The 16,155-nt window shown below is 34.9% G+C and overlaps 1 protein-coding gene across 1 annotated transcript in view; it reads left to right on the forward strand.

Annotated features, from left to right (window-relative positions):
• Positions 1-16,155, forward strand: part of PTPRD (protein tyrosine phosphatase receptor type D) — a 2,142,992-nt gene that overhangs the window by 1,320,648 nt on the left and 806,189 nt on the right. Inside the window, exon 9 of the mRNA XM_082404325.1 lies at positions 9,768-9,827. The gene's annotated coding sequence lies outside the window, so the exon portion shown is untranslated. The remainder of the gene's footprint in view (positions 1-9,767; positions 9,828-16,155) is intronic.

The following is a 16,155-nucleotide window of genomic DNA, read 5'->3' on the forward strand; positions in this document are numbered from 1 at the left end:
CCTAAGCAGCGTCCCTCTGTGGGGCTCAAGCCTTATTATATTGTCCTAAGGTTGCTAGCAGAAAATTTTTCAGCATAAGAGTTTATTTTTTCATATGAGACCTGCTGTCTTGCTTTCTCCCACATACTTTGTAATTTTTTTCTTACACCTTTTTTTTTTTTTCATCTTTGCTATATAGAATTTAACATTAACTCTCTGATTTACTGAACAGACACTGTCCTGGATTCCTGATATTGAACAGCTATGGGAAAACATGTAGGTGTCATGCCCTCATTTTTTAGAGTCAGATGACTCAAAATAGCCTGAGAGCCCTCATCTCATACTGTCCCTGCACTCTTTTGACCATATTTTGATAAATTTTTCAGAAGCAATACAAGAATTGGGTTAGCTATTTATGTAAAAGTCAGCTTATATTGGGGCTACAGGAAAACGGTCTAATGTAACTCATGCTTCTCCTTAATCTACAAATCAAGTTTTCTGTTATCTGGGAAAATCAAAGAGGTCCAAAATACCTGACTTCCTAGTATCCTAAATACTGATCACTATTACTTAGATTCAGAAATCCTTGTTCATATCTATAAATTTTTGATATCATTAACTGATTCAAATAACTAAAGTATGAATTTGCTTCTTATATGGCTTTGGGTTCCTATATCCACCAATGGGGTATAACTATATTACAATGCTTCAATAAATAAAGAATTAAAAGAGTACCTTTAACTTCAGATATAGTCATCATCAGGCATGTCTGACATGAAGTAAATGTGTCTGCCCTATTGTTACAACATATTTACACAGGGAATTACTCGCAAAATGTGTTAGTTATCTCTTGCCGGGTAGCAGATTATCCCAAAACATAGCAGCTTGAAACAACAAGTTTTCATTATCTCGTAGTTTCCGTGAGTTATGAATTAGGGTTGTATAGCTGGATGCCTCTGACTCAGGATCTCTCACAAGATTGCAGTCAAGGCATCAGCCAGGACTGGGGTCATTTCAAGGCCCAAATGGAAGATGATCCACTTCCAAGTATACTAACATGATTTTGGCAAAGCACAGGAGATCCACTTTCAAGCTCATTCATTGGCTGTTTACAAACCTTACACACTTCCCTGATATAAACCAGTGACGTTAATCCCTTGCCATGTAGGTTTTTCAATAGGTTTACTCACCACATGGCAGCTCACTTTCTCCAGACCAAGAGCTCCCAGAAAGAAAAAGTCAGAGGGATGATCAAGAAGGAAGCCACAGTCTTTTAAAAATCTAATTTCATAAGCAACATCCTATCACTTTTGCTTTTTTTTTTTTTTTTTTTTGGAGAAACAAATCCTAGGTCTAACTCACATTCAAGGGAGAGGGAATTACACAAGCACACAAATGCCGGGAGATGGAGATCTTCAAGATCCATTTTAGAAGCTGTCTACCGCAGTCCACCCTTTGGCCCCCGATGGCTCATGTCCATCCCACATACAAAGACTCACTTTCTCCCGGAGTCCCCAGTCTCATCTCATTACAATTAAGCCAGGACATGCTAGGTTATACTGCAGTAGCAACTCTAAAATCCTGTTGATTTAAAACAATACAGTTTACTTCTGCATTATCCTACATGTCTATTATGGGTTGGCTAAGGATTGTTTTCCTCACTCAGTCTCCAAGATCACTGAAGCTGGAGGGAGGGAAGAGCAAATTGATGGCTATTAAAGGCTTCTACATGGAAGTGACATGTGTTACTTCTGCTCAAATAACAGAGCCACACTAATTTCAAGGACATAAGGAACTACATTTCTACCATGTGCCTGAAAAGAAGAGAAATAGAAGTACCAATGAACAGCCCAAAAGACTAACATGATGGGTAAAGTCACGTATTTCACCTCTACCTAAGTACATACCAAAATGATTACGGGCCAAATTTTGATACATTTAACTCATTCTACAAATATTTAACAAGTACTGTTGTACACTAAGTTTTTGCAAAATGCTAAGGCCTAAGCAGAGAAAAAAGCAGTCCCTACCTTCTGGTTCCTCAATATGGTGGGCAAAGAGATAAGTATATAGATAATTTCAGAATAGAAGTCGTTATAAAATGTCATTTAAGACATAGTAAGACGTGTAACTCAGACTTAAAGAGCGAGGAGGTCAGAGATCCTAAAGTAGATGAAAGTAAAGAGGAGATCAGAAGGTCTTAAAGTAGATGAACTCTGGTGAGTTCTGATAGATGTGTAGAAATAGGCCACGTAAGGAAAATCAAGAAAGACATTTTTCAGTGTTTCTTTAATAAAGTGATTTTATGATGATCATCTTCTAGGTCAAAAGGCCTGGATTCTTCTGCATTTGCATTAACCAGTGCCTTAGCCTGATCAAGTAACTGGGCAACTGTGCACCTATACTTCCTCATCTGTGAAATGAGAAGGTTTAATTAGATGTTGTCCAAGACCTCTTCCAACTATAAAATTCTACGATTGTTTCTGGCTCTAGAGGACATTTTTTAAAGTAGGCTTTATAGGATAATTATAAAATAATTACCTTGTAAAGCAATCACTTACTAAAACAGTGCAGTAAACACTGATGGGAAATTCCCATATCAGAAAATAGTGGAATTGTTTTCCCATCCCTTCTGAGACACAGTATGTTCAAAATTGATCACAAAAAGAATAAGATGTTGTTCAGGATAGAATGATATAAAGTAGTTCTTCGTAGCAAACTTTTACTCTTGTGATATTTTTCATCCTTAATCTACCACTCTAGATAGTTCTTATGATTCTCCTACATAGACTCTTCCTATTTTATGTATTGGATTTGTCTATTTGCCTGTGAAAGGACTCAAGTCCTCCCTCCCCTACACACACAATTTATTATGCACCGAAATTCCGTTGCCAGATTAATTTGCGCCCTCATAATTCTACAGAATACCATGCTTTTCACTTGACTCACCAACACTTCATGGATTCTCCGACTTCAAGGAAAAATCCTTGGCAGTGACATTCAAATCTTCACCACTCAGAGCACAATCATTGTTCTCCTACTAGTCAACTAGACTCTGGGTCAGGAGTCTTCCTGCTTCCACCTCAAGCCTTCATTCTCTCTCTCCTCTTTCACTGATCTAACCTAGACATTCAAAGCAAGTACCCCTACCAAGTATTGGCAAAGACGTGATACAACAGGAACACATGTATTTCAGGGGAGTATAATTGCTACATCTACTTTGGAAAACAATTTGGCATTATCTACTGAAGTTGAACATATATGTACCAGATGATCCAGCAATTCCACTCCTCATTATACACAACATGTGTACCAAGGAATATTTACAAGGATGTTTACTGCAGCATTAATTGTAATTGCTCTAAACTAGAAATGACCCAATGTTCAACAACAATAGAATGGATATAGAAAGTGTGGTATATTCAGATGATTTTTGACAAATTGCAACATGAATGAAACCAATGAGCATAACGGTGAATAAAGAAGCCAGACACAAAGCAATATGTAATATATGATTATATTTATATAATGTTCAAGGCAGCTCTAAACTATAGGGTTAGAAATCAAGATAATGTTTGTTTACCTTTGATGAAGAGGGAGAAATGGGATTGGGAGGGAGCATGAGGTTGCTGTAGCCATAGAAATGTTCTATATTTTGACCCGGGTGGTGGTTACCTGGTGTTAGCTTTTGTATGATTCATTCCTTATGCACTTTTCTATAAGTGCACTGTATTTTGAGTTAAAAAAAAATAATTTAGAAAGTACTTGGGCTTCCAAAAACTCCTGCGTGTTTTTTTAAAGAGACCATGTGGAAACGCACAGTCAAAAAACCTCTCATTCTTTAGTGATGAGATGCACAATTGTTATCCCAGTTTGTATATCCTGCCATATGTGTTATGAAAATCTTATACTCCAGTAACCTTCTTTATTGTAGAATATTTTTCCTAAGTTTCTATGTTAATTGCAATTTGGTTTAAGGTAGGATTTTTTTGTTCAATTAACAAAGCTCCAAATCACTCAATCTACTAAATATATACAGTAGAAAAGGAACAAAATAAAAAAGAGAAGGAGAGGAGGAAGGGGCAAAAATCTGTTACTTAGGGTGTCTGACATGTTTGACAAAACAAAACTTTAAAACATACTCTCTTCCTGATCTAAAACTGATTTTCTATTCTACAGTCTGCATGTGAAAAACAAACTTGATAATTTTGAAGAGTTACCTTTAGGTATTTCAAATTTTATTTTTTTTCTGGCTGTTTGCTTACCTAGTGTTGCTTATCTAATACAAACTTGAATCCATGAAAAATGGGACTAAAGAAAAACATGTGCAACCGATTCCAAATAAAAGTGAATGAAAACTCCTAACGAAATCTCTTTAATATGTAATTTTAAACTACTTTAAAGGGTCACAACTACTTGTGCTAATGTAGGAACTGTTTTAAAATGACATGCTATTTTGATAATCAGGATTTTTTTGGTGTTTTAGAATAGAGTTGACAGCAGAAAAGATCTTCATATGAAGTAAACTTTTTAAAAATTTAAATAGAGTTGTAAAAAGCATCACACTAGAGCATATAAATTAAACTCCATCTTTTCTGTTAAAATACCTTTTTAAAGTTTGAAGTATTTTAATTAAAATATGCCTATTACATAAGATAGAGTCATGAGTCATTAATGAAACTTGGAATTTTCACATTATAACAGAAGGGATGCCATATAGCAAAGATAAAAATTACAGTGGGGAAATCCAAAGTATTTTTTTGTGTGTCAGAATATAAAATAACATGATTTGACTCTAACTCTGTTTAAAAAATAAAAGATGATATTCTTCCAATGTGAAACACACTATAGGAAAGGCTATTTATGAGATGTTTCTTATTTCTGTGTGGGGAACAAAAAACTGGGGTTATGTCCAAAGTAAATGGAAACCTTCAAAAGTTCTTAGAACAATTTCCAGTGCACATCTGTAACTACTAAAAGTATATCAGCCGAGATTATACCTCACCATGGACAGTTCTGCTGTTGAAAGTTATTGACTTTAGCTCTTACAGCTTCCTCAGCTGCAACAATTAGTTAGAACTTTGTCAGAGAGCATAGAGATGAAAGAACCCATGCCTTTGCACCAGTTCTCTTCTTGTGTGTTTCATCCTCTCACCCGTATCAGGCATGTTCTGTGAGCTGGAGAGTGTTCTTACTTGGTGAAATCAACTGCCAAAAATCCATTTTCTGCCACTTAGGGGAATTTATGATCCATCTTATCCTGAGTTTTCAGAAAAGAAACAAAACTGAGACTTAATAATTTGCACTTTGGCCACATGTAGGAAATTCAGTTGACCTAAACGTGAAGCATGACTTAGAAAGAATTGAATGTTTTCTATTCTGGGCTGGTGTTACATACTTTCTGTTGTCTCCTCTACTAGATCAACTGGTGATTAGGTTGATATTTGTAGTCTGAAAGGAAAGGTAGCTTTGGAGTGGTCTGAGAAGAAGAAGAGTTGCATTCATGTCTATAAAATCTCTAAGAAATGGCTTCAGTTGGCAGATCCAATGGTGCATTTGCCTGACCCTCAAGAGACAAGTGCTTTACCAAGGTAAATGATATATTAACATTGATGCGAGTGAATTACAAATTTATTAAAGCTATCATAAAATCTAGCCTAAAGGTGCCATTCAGCAATAATCTAAATGAGTTGCGGAATAGAGCCTGAGGATTTTTACTTCAGGTTAAAAGGCAATGCAGTTGCTTGTGTAGCAGGAAAAGCTTCCTCTTAATTCTTCAGAAAAGAAGCAGGGAGATCTGACCATCTCCTCTATATTTTCCTCACTTAAACAGGGCTGAAAGTAAAGGAAGTATGCGTCTGAAAGTTAGGTTCTGCCAAATAGGACTAAATTTAACCTGTAAGTGGACATAGTAAGGAGACAGATGGGTGAAATTTATGAAGAGCCCTTTGGGAAGTGGCCTCAAACAGGTGGCTTCCCAAAAGGAGTCAGTGCATATAGTGTTTTTGGCTATAGAAGGAAGGTGAGAAAGAGATGTGTTGGCAATAAGTACATGGTTGCTTGCTGACTAAGGCTTGATATTGCTTGTCAGGTGTGTCTATTTTTGTCTGAACTTCAAAAGCTATTTCATTGTACTGTGAGAAGAGCAGAAGGTCTTGGGTTCTGTGATTGGTTATTGTTTTGAAAAAGAAAGAAAATTACCTTTCATTTTCTCTCCATTGGCGCTAAATCCCCAGTGGCAGTTTGAAAGACATTCCAAATCACTGCAACTACAGTAGGGGGTTTTTGAGTCTGTTACTTCTGACTAACATTTTGCAAACGCTCTCACCATTCTACCCAAAACTGCAAATAGAAGCCTACAAAAACAGTTTTGCAAAAATGTTTCAATGTTGTCACTTGCTTTGAACTCCAAAGCAAAATCAGATTCTACCTTTAAGGTTTTTGCCAAAAGGTACTTTGAAGACTGTGCCAAAAGGTACTTTGAAGACTGTGCCAAAAGAAACCTTGCATCCCCCCACGCCCAAAGGGAAAACTGTATTTATAATAATATTTCCTATGAAATCTTCATGGTACATTTTATCATATAAAGTTCAAGTTATTAAAAAATAGAGAGAGATGGTTATCATGTGCCATATACTATGTTCCAGCTGTAACCTAGAACAAAACAAAACCAGTTTCTGTGGGAGTACTATAGTTTATAATCCAATGGGGGAGATCAAACAGATTAAATAATCACAGTCTTTGTAGGCTAAGTGCTGTAATACCCACCATTTTAATCGCTCAAAGAACTAAAATTTATCTATCTGTTGATGAACATTTAGGTTGCTTCCATATCTTGGCAATTGTAAATAGTGCTGTTATGAACATTGGGGTGCATATATCTTTTTGAATTATTGTTTTTGTTTCTTTTGGTTATACACTCTTGATTGGAATTGCTGGATGACAGTTACTTCTATTTTTAGTCTTTTGAGAAGCCTCCGTACTGTTTTCCACAGTGGCTGCACCAATTTACATTCCCACCAACAGTGTATGAGTTTTTTTTTTTTTTTTTTTTTTGGTGGTACTATGTGGCTTGTGGGATCTTGGTTCCCCGACCAGGGATCAAACCTGTGCCCCCCTGCAGTGGAGGGCAGAGTCCTAACCAATGGACCACCAGGGAAGTCCCACTTGTGTTCTTTTTGATGGTAGCCGTTCTGACAGGCGTGAGATGATATCTCATTGTGGTTTTGATTGCATTTCCCTGATGATTATTAATGTTGAGCATCTTTTTATGTGTCTGTTGGGTATCTGCATGTCCTCTTTTGGAAAAATGTCTATTCCGGTCTTCTGCCCCCTTTTTTGATCAGGGTTTTGGTTTGTTTGTTTTTGTTTTTTGATGTTGAATTGTATGAGCTGTTTCTATATTTTTGGATATTAACCACTTTTCGGTCATATCATTTGCAAATATTTTCTCCCATTCAGTAGGTTGTCTTTTCATTTTGTCAGTGGTTTCCTTTGATATGCAAAAAGCTTTTAAGTTTAATTACGTCCCATTTGTTTATTTTTGCTTTTATTTCCTTTGCTTTAGGAGAGAGAGAAAAAAAAAAAATTCTGTGATTTATGTCAAAGAGTGTTCTGCCTATGTTTTCCTCTAAATTTTTATAACGTCTCGTCTTACATTTACATCTTTAATCCATTTTGAGTTTATTTTTGTATATGGCATTAGAGAATGTTCTAATTTTATTCTTTTACATGTAGCTGTCCAGTTTTCTGAGCACCATTTATTGAAGAGACTGTCTTTTCTCCATTGTATATTCTTGCCTCCTTTGTCATAGATTAATTGACCATAGTGTGTGCATGTATTTCTGAGCTCTCTATTCAGTTCCATTGATCTGTTTGTGTGCAAGTACCATACTGTTTTGAGGACTATAGCTTTGTAGTATAGTCTGAAGTCAGGGAACATGATTCCTCCAGCTCTGTCTTCTTTCTCAATTTTGTTTTGGCCATTTTGGGTCTTTTGTGTTTCCATATAAAATTTTAAGTTATTTGTTAAGATGTGGTATATATACACACACACACAAACACACACACAATGGACTACTACTCAACCATAAAAAAAATAAGGAAATTTTGCCATTTGCAACAACAGGGATGGATTTTGAGGGTATTATGCTGAGTGGAATAAGTCAGACAGAGAAAGATAAATACTGCATGATATCACTTTATATGTGAAATCTAAAAACTACAACAAACTAGTGCAGATAGCAAAAAAGAAATAGACTCACAGATATAGAGAACAAATTAGTGGTTACCAGTGGAGAGAGGAAGTGGGAGAGGGACACTATAGGGGTAGGGGATTAAGAGGTACAAACTATTATGTATAAAATAAGCTACAAGGAGATATTGTACAACACAGGGAATATAGCCAATATTCCATAACAGCTATGAATGGAATATAACCTTTAAAAATTGTGAATCACTACATTGTACACCTGTAACTTATATAACATTGTATATCAACTAAACTTCAATAAAAAAAGAACCAAAGTTTAATTCTCATTTACCTGAAACTCCAGTGCCAGTACATGTTTCTAGTCAGGGCCAGGTGATGGATAGTCGTTTTTGTAACACTCTTAGTATGAACAGACTTTATTAGCTGAGGTGAGGGGTGATCCTGAAAGATGTGACTGAAGGACAAGGCTCTTTCCTTCTTAGGGATCTTTTCTTCTGTAGGTCCTCAGGGATTCTACCTGCATATAGGACCAAAGAATAAAGGATCATGTATGAGATGTTTTAAGGCCAGGACTGATTGTGGCATGATTTATATCTGGCTGTATTCCCTTGTGAAGAATTCAGTCACATCTCACATCTATCTGAAAGAACGTAGCCCGGCTCTGTAACAAGAGGAAAAGGCAAACAGTTTTCTAAACAACTAGCCAATTTCTGTGACACAAGGTAACGTGATAAGGAAGTACACAGAGCTGTTGGAGCATCTAAAAAATACATTGAAGTGAAACTTGGAGGAAGCACAATGTCAAGGAAGGCTCTCTGCATGAGATGACGACTTCGCTGGGAATTGAAGGAGAAACAAGAGTTAAACATGTGAAAAAGACTTGAGAAGAAGGTTGTCTGGACAGAAGGAAATAATTCTAAAAACAAACAGGAATAATTAGGATATTCTAAATTCTATTAAGGAATTAAGACAAAGTGCTTTTTTACATGTTTCAGAATATGAATTTTGAAAAATTAATAATGAGATTATTTTCCATAAATGTAATTCTGATGAGATTTAGAATTCTTCCATGTGAGTTAGTCCCAGGATCAACAGGGAAGACAAGGATTTGTTTTATCTTGGCTGCTATGGTTTAAGTGATCCCCTTAAGAACTTTGGCATTATCCAGCTCCACAAAGACTAGAGGATGGGAAATTTGAAAGGTATTATGTAATTTCAGGAAGCAACAAACTAAGACATTCGTTAGACTTGATGAAATAGATGTTGTAAGAAGCTAATTTAACCATTTTATGTTAGACATGATAATTCCAATTCAGAATAGTAAGGAATGTTCAATATCCATTGCTTTCCATCATGTGGACAAAAGAACATTCCATATTGAGTTGGTATTTCACTCTTTCAGTTAAAGATTGTATGACATAAAATTGATACCAGCTTCTCATTAACCCTCTTGTTTTTTCTCCTCTCTGTCTCAATCCCCCCTAAAAAAAAGAATGGTGAAAATATGATATGTTGAAGACAACTTAGGTTTTGAAATATTTTTTTAAATAATTTTTATTTCTATTTTTCTAATTAGGTTTTGAACTTCTTGAGGCCAAGGACTGTGTCTGAAAACACATACAGTGGCTAACACAAGGTAAGTCTACAACACATCTTAACTCCTTCTCTTCCTGGGGTCCTAGCGCCTGATAAAATGTCTGATATGTAGTTGGCACTCAACAAATATTGGTTAGGATGGATGAAATATTCAAACATTATATTATATTCACTTGATATTCCTCTTATAAAATATACTGAGACTGAGTTGTTTTTTTACTCTGGATGACCAGTTTTTCTTTTATAAATAAAATTGCAACACACTCAAAACAGTGGAACAACTAGGAAAAGATCTGTCAATGACAGATTTATTTTTCAGTTCTGAATTATGGATGGTGTTAGTCATGAGTATGTGAGAAATCTAACAATGGGTTAATGTTTTGATCTGGAGCAGCAGATGCCTATAAGATTTAAATGTTGATTGAATTTAGCTGCTGCTGCCATGAAATTATTAGCCCTTGGCAGTGGTCTCGCCTATATACTTTATTTTGGTTCTTCTGGAGCAACAAAGCTTTATTGTTAATGAGGGAATAAAGTGAGAAAACAATTTAGCAAATAGATTAACAAAATTTTAAATGTCTAATCTCTGTTAAACAACTGCAGGTTATCAGTTTTCACTACCTTCCAACAAAACTTTGCTATTAACACAGCTTTGTTACCTTGCATATCCTCTCTCTAATATAAGCATTCATCTATCATAATACTTTTTGAGAAAATTCTCTACCAATTACCTTTTTTCATTGCAGCTTCACAGTGTGCTTCTAATCTTAAAATGATAATTCTTTGAAATAAATAATTCCTATGCTTGCTAAGATATTTGATCTATTGGCTCACCACTTAAAACTATTACCTAGTATAAATATGTTGTGAATTATGAAATAAATGGTTTTTAATTGATGTTTGTAAATGCAAATTTTTTAAATGAAGTTTACAAAGTTTAGAAGTTCCTTAGCATGCTCAAATACTCTTATCTGCTAAAAATGTTGTATTCCCAATTTAAAGGACAGGATGCCACCTCCCATATTTCCTTTTAACTTCATTTTGGGGTTGATACTTCTTATGACTCTAAGGAAAAAGCACGTATCTGTATATAGAAAAGGTACACAAAGATCCTTCAGAAACCAAGATGCCATTGACGTCAAATAAGATGAGGATTAAACAAAAAATGAGAGATGAAGATTGTAGGGAATTTAATTTCAGGCTTTCAGCCTATTTCCCCTTTGGTTCCTCATTGTTTCTATTTTATACATTAAGATTCAGCTCACTTTTACCCTAAAGCTTTCTTGGATACTCCCCATCAAAATGATGTCTTATTCTTCTTCTGAACTCCCATGTGTCTTTGTTCATGACTCTCTTATGATACTAATCATTCTGCTTTTATGGTTCAGCAATTTGTATAGATCAGTTCCCATCTTCTGAGCATGTTATATTCCAGAGTTAATTTAAAAACCAGTTGTTTGGGAATCCAAGTTACTTATTCCCATAGAACTAATAATAGAAGTGATGTTCCTATTTGCTTTTAAGTTCTACTGCTGTCTGATCTAGTGCCAACCGAAGTATTTCAAATATACCTCCATTTATGACATTGCTTCTTCAGAACAAGTCAATTCTATTATAAGGTGAAGCCCAGTACACTTTCTTTAGGGCATTATAATTGATCAGTATTTCCCAAATTGTCTTCCCCTTCATTTATCTAAGATCACCAGCTCACTCACGATGTTGTTTCAGAGCACTGTGTTAGAAATTCTTCTTTTCCTTTCTAGTCCATGAACGTTATATAATCAGTCTTGATTGCAGGCATCTAAATCTAATACTTTACCAAATATTTAACTTCTTAATCTTGCCAAAGAAAAGACAGCTTTCTTATTTAATGTATCTCTTATCCCTTAAATATATTTAACCTTTGTTTTTGCTATGCATATTCTGTGCAAAGCAATTTGCACACCTATTTCATTTACTTTTCACATTAAACTTCTGAGGTTAGTACTCTAATTATCTCCCCATTAGGATGAAGGACCTGAGAATTGGAGAAACTAAATATCTTACCCAATGTCATACAAGTGGTAGTAGTATCAGAATTCTAACCCAGTGGAACTCCAGAGACGAGGCCATTATGTTTTGACATGGTCCTTGCTTGCTCTGAGTTGAGAGAACTATAACCATCTTACTAGATGGCAAAAGCACGAGGCTTCCACTCTCCTGCCAGTTCCTCCTTAAGGAACATAGTGCCTGGGTTGTAAACTTTTTGAAAGGAGAGTCTGTGTCTTTTTACTCATGTTTACACTCCTCACAGTGGCTAAAAGACTGCCTTGACATCATGGATACTTAATAAGTGATTGATTGAGAACATTATGAGATATATAAAATACTGTTAATGATAAATACACTATTCTGTAATTAAAGGTTTAAAACACTTTGCCTTAGGGCCATTGACCAAGTTTAGTCAATTTGGTTAAATGAGCTTTCTTCTTCATGTAATTGTCAGTGTCACTTTTCATAATTGGATCAAGCTAATGCTAGCCAGAAACTGTTAAAATGTCTGAATTTGGAAATTCACAGATATGTGGGGTGAACCTGATGTTACCGTGGGTTCTATATCCAAATGTTTTGCTAATTTTGGCAAGTGCAATTTAGTTTCTTGTTAATGATAACATTTGAATATTTGCTGTGCCATATCATGTTTTAATATAAGGACCAATGCCAGTGCCTGTAAATATTTTCATATAACTAATAGTAACCTTCTGCAATTTTAGTCAATTCTTGGAACTTCATCAATTAAGAAAGTCAGAAATACTATGGTTTCTTTAGGTGATTTTAAGAGTTGTTTATAAAGTTCTGACTAGCACTATTTTAGAGAAATAAAACAGATCTGCTAACTAAGGCATCCCATTAAGTGAGCCTGATTTCAGTTATTCTGAGTGAAGAAGTAATTAACATTATACACAGCAGGGACATATTCAGGTCTCTATTATAGTTTTTTGATTACAGTATTAATTTGACAATCTCAGATAGAGAACAAGTTAATCTAATTAAGGGAAGGTTAATTGTGTATGCAGACTGTATGGCCAGAAGAAGAAAGCTCAGCAGGATGTTTTCTGGGCATTTCTGCTTGAGAGAGTTACTTTTTTTATTCAGGGGTGATAACCAAAATGTTCATATTATACACATAGCATTAAAAAGAAAGACTTATTCCAAGGATTTACTAGCAAGACGGTTTAGGAACTGTGATATGTATAATCTAATGGTGTGTATGGGGGTTGACTAAATGCTTTCCAGCTCTAACTGCTTTCCAGCTCCATAATTGTAGTGATTCTTCACCATGAATAGAGTCAGAGTTTAATTCAATGTCTACATTTGTATGGTTAGAGAACATCAGAACTAAAATATACTTTAAAGACTCCAGGCCATGCTTTGTACATGATAAATTTAGACCCAGAGAAGAAAAATGGGCTGCCCAAGATCAAAAAGATATTTGGTAGAATATCTGTGACTCAGGTTTTTGTTTTGTTTTGTTTTGTTTTTTTAACTATGCATTGAAAACCATATTATCCTTTGAATTAAAAAAAAGAAAAAAAGAAAAGGAAAGAAAAATTGAGACAAAGACGAGGGAAGTTCACATAATTCAGTCTCCTACTCTATAGGAAACTTCCCCATGACACACAGTCAGCCAGTCTGTGATTAAATACGATACATAAACCTCATTTTCATTACCGGGTAGCTCCAATTGCAAGAAAAGTCTTCTTGATATTGATGCAAAAATATACCTGCCTTTATTTCTTCCTTTAGTCTTCTGTTTTCTGTGTAAAATATCCATACCTACTTCATCCATTCCTTTTATGACATGAGTTTCAGATATTTCATCCTCTGATACCTCCTCCTAGCATATCAATAAAATGTTTCATGTTTCAGGTTGATGCCTAGAATAAAACACAATGTGACAAATGTTACCTGGGTGCTACCATAAGTATGTGGAAACACTATTATCTCTTGATCTGACCATTGTGCTTTTGGCTTTTTAAATTAACTGTGCCTTTTGCATGATTTCAGTTGCCCTTATGAAACAACTAAAGCCTAATGCTGTTTTTCACATGGACTGCTATAAATAAGGGGTTCACACCTATTTTTAAATTGGATTATTTTTATCATGTTTAAGTCAAGATTGACAGGATTAAACATATTTGCTATCATCATCACCATAAACATCAAAAACATTACTAGTTTGGGTTATTTGAGTTGCTCAAGAAAGTTATGATGATTAAAAAAAAGATTTTAAGTCTAAACTTAGTTCATAAAGACTAAAAATAAAACAAGTAGTATAAAATAAATTGTAAGATAGTTATACAGATTATAGCATATTTCTCCCTAAAAATGCTATATATTAATCAATATAAAGTATAAATCTTCTAGTTTTGGTCATATTCATCAATTCTCTTCTAGAAATAGAAGCTGAAAATGGTTAGGTCCCCTCAATTTTGCTGTGAACTTTAAGTTGCTCTTAGAAGATAAAGTCTTAATTAAAAAAAAAAAAAAAAAGAATCCTGCCTTACAATTTTTTTTTTCCAAATGAGGGTAGACTTTAGGAGAATATATATATGTAAATCAACACAAGAAGGAAAAAATTCCCTAAGTAAAGAAGGTTAGGAGAAAATGAATGGTATTTAACAGCTGGGTAGAGCTGTAAATAGAGGTTGACTTGTAACTCCGAGTGAACTTAATGGTCAAATCGTCCAACATTATATTTATGCAAATTTAGATGTCCCTCTCTAGAAATAAATGACTGAATAAATAAACTGAATAATTTTAATCAAATTCAATTATAGGTGTTCAAGTGTAGAACTAGAACAATCACACTAGTACACTGAGAAACTTCTTAGGCGTCAAATCCCTGTGTTCACATTTAACTGTCTCATTTTCTTCCACTATTTTCCTATTTATAGACTGTAGAAAGATGGGTAATGAAATATCAGGGTAGCATTCTGAGGTTGTCTGAAATATTAAATTTTGGTGCCTGATAGCTGACATCTGCTGTCCAAAGGAATGGGCTTGGAGACTCAGTTATAAAGGATTACCTGGAAGTTAAGTTCCAGAATGATATATAAAAGGCTGTGAGGTTGTTTTGTTTGTTTTGGGTGGTTTTTTTTTTCTTTTTTTTTTTTTTTTGAGATCTCCAGGATCTGGGAACTAAACTATATCCATTGCATTTGGCTCTGTATTTCTAAATTATGTGAGTTTGTGCCAGTACCTGACCTATTTCTCAAACATTCAATGGGATGAAGACAGGAGTGCCTAGAATGGACTACGTTGAACATGGGGAGAGTTGCCTGGGTCAGGGGCAATGTATAAGAAAAGAAATAACAAAACAGGGTCATATAAGAAGGGGAGTGTTCTGTAAAATGGGCAGTAAGTATCATTTTGAGTCCTAAGTTTATAAGAATTGTTAAGACAATCTTTTGTACATTTGATAAACATGCCTTGTATGATCTTATATAATTTATTTTTTCTTTATTTCTGAGATATATATTTTAAAGTAATAGCTAGAATTATGACTTATAACATTATACCAGAACATATAAGATTTTTAGAAATTTCATGTAATGACTGAAACATTTATATTAACATATTTCCATACAAATAACCCAAAGAAAGTTTAGTATTAGTTGTTTTGTTTGTTTGCTTGTTTGTTTTTTTATACTGCAGGTTCTTATTAGTCATCAATTTTATACAAATCAGTGTATATATGTCAATCCCAATCGCCCAATTCAACACACCTCAATCCCCACCGCACCACAGTTTTCCCCCCTTGGTGTCTATACGTTTGTTCTCTACACCTGTGTCTCAACTTCTGCCCTGCAAACCGGTTCATCTGTACCATTTTTCTAGGTTCCACATACATGCATTAATATACGATATTTGTTTTTCTCTTTCTGACTTACTTCACTCTGTATGACAGACTCTAGATCCATCCACGTCTCAACAAATGACTCAATTTCGTTCCTTTTTATGGCTGAGTAATATTCCATTGTATATATGTACTACACCTTCTTTATCCATTCGTCTGTCGATGGGCATTTAGGTTGCTTCCATGACCTGGCTATTGTAAATAGTGCTGCAATGAACATTACGGTGCATGTGTCTTTTTGAATTATGGTTTTTCTTTGGGTATATGCCCAGTAGTGGGATTGCTGGGTCATATGGTAATTGTGTTTTTAGTTTTTTAAGGAACCTGCATACTGTTCTCCATAGTGGCTGTATCAATTTACATTCCCAGCAACAGTGCAAGAGGGTTCCCTTTTCTCCACACCCTCTCCAGCATTTGTTGTTTGTGAATTTTCTGATGATGCCCATTCTAACTGGTGTGAGGTGATACC

This window comes from Balaenoptera borealis, assembly GCF_965194805.1.
Source record: "Balaenoptera borealis genome assembly, chromosome: 8".
NCBI classification, from domain to species: Eukaryota; Metazoa; Chordata; class Mammalia; order Artiodactyla; family Balaenopteridae; genus Balaenoptera; species Balaenoptera borealis.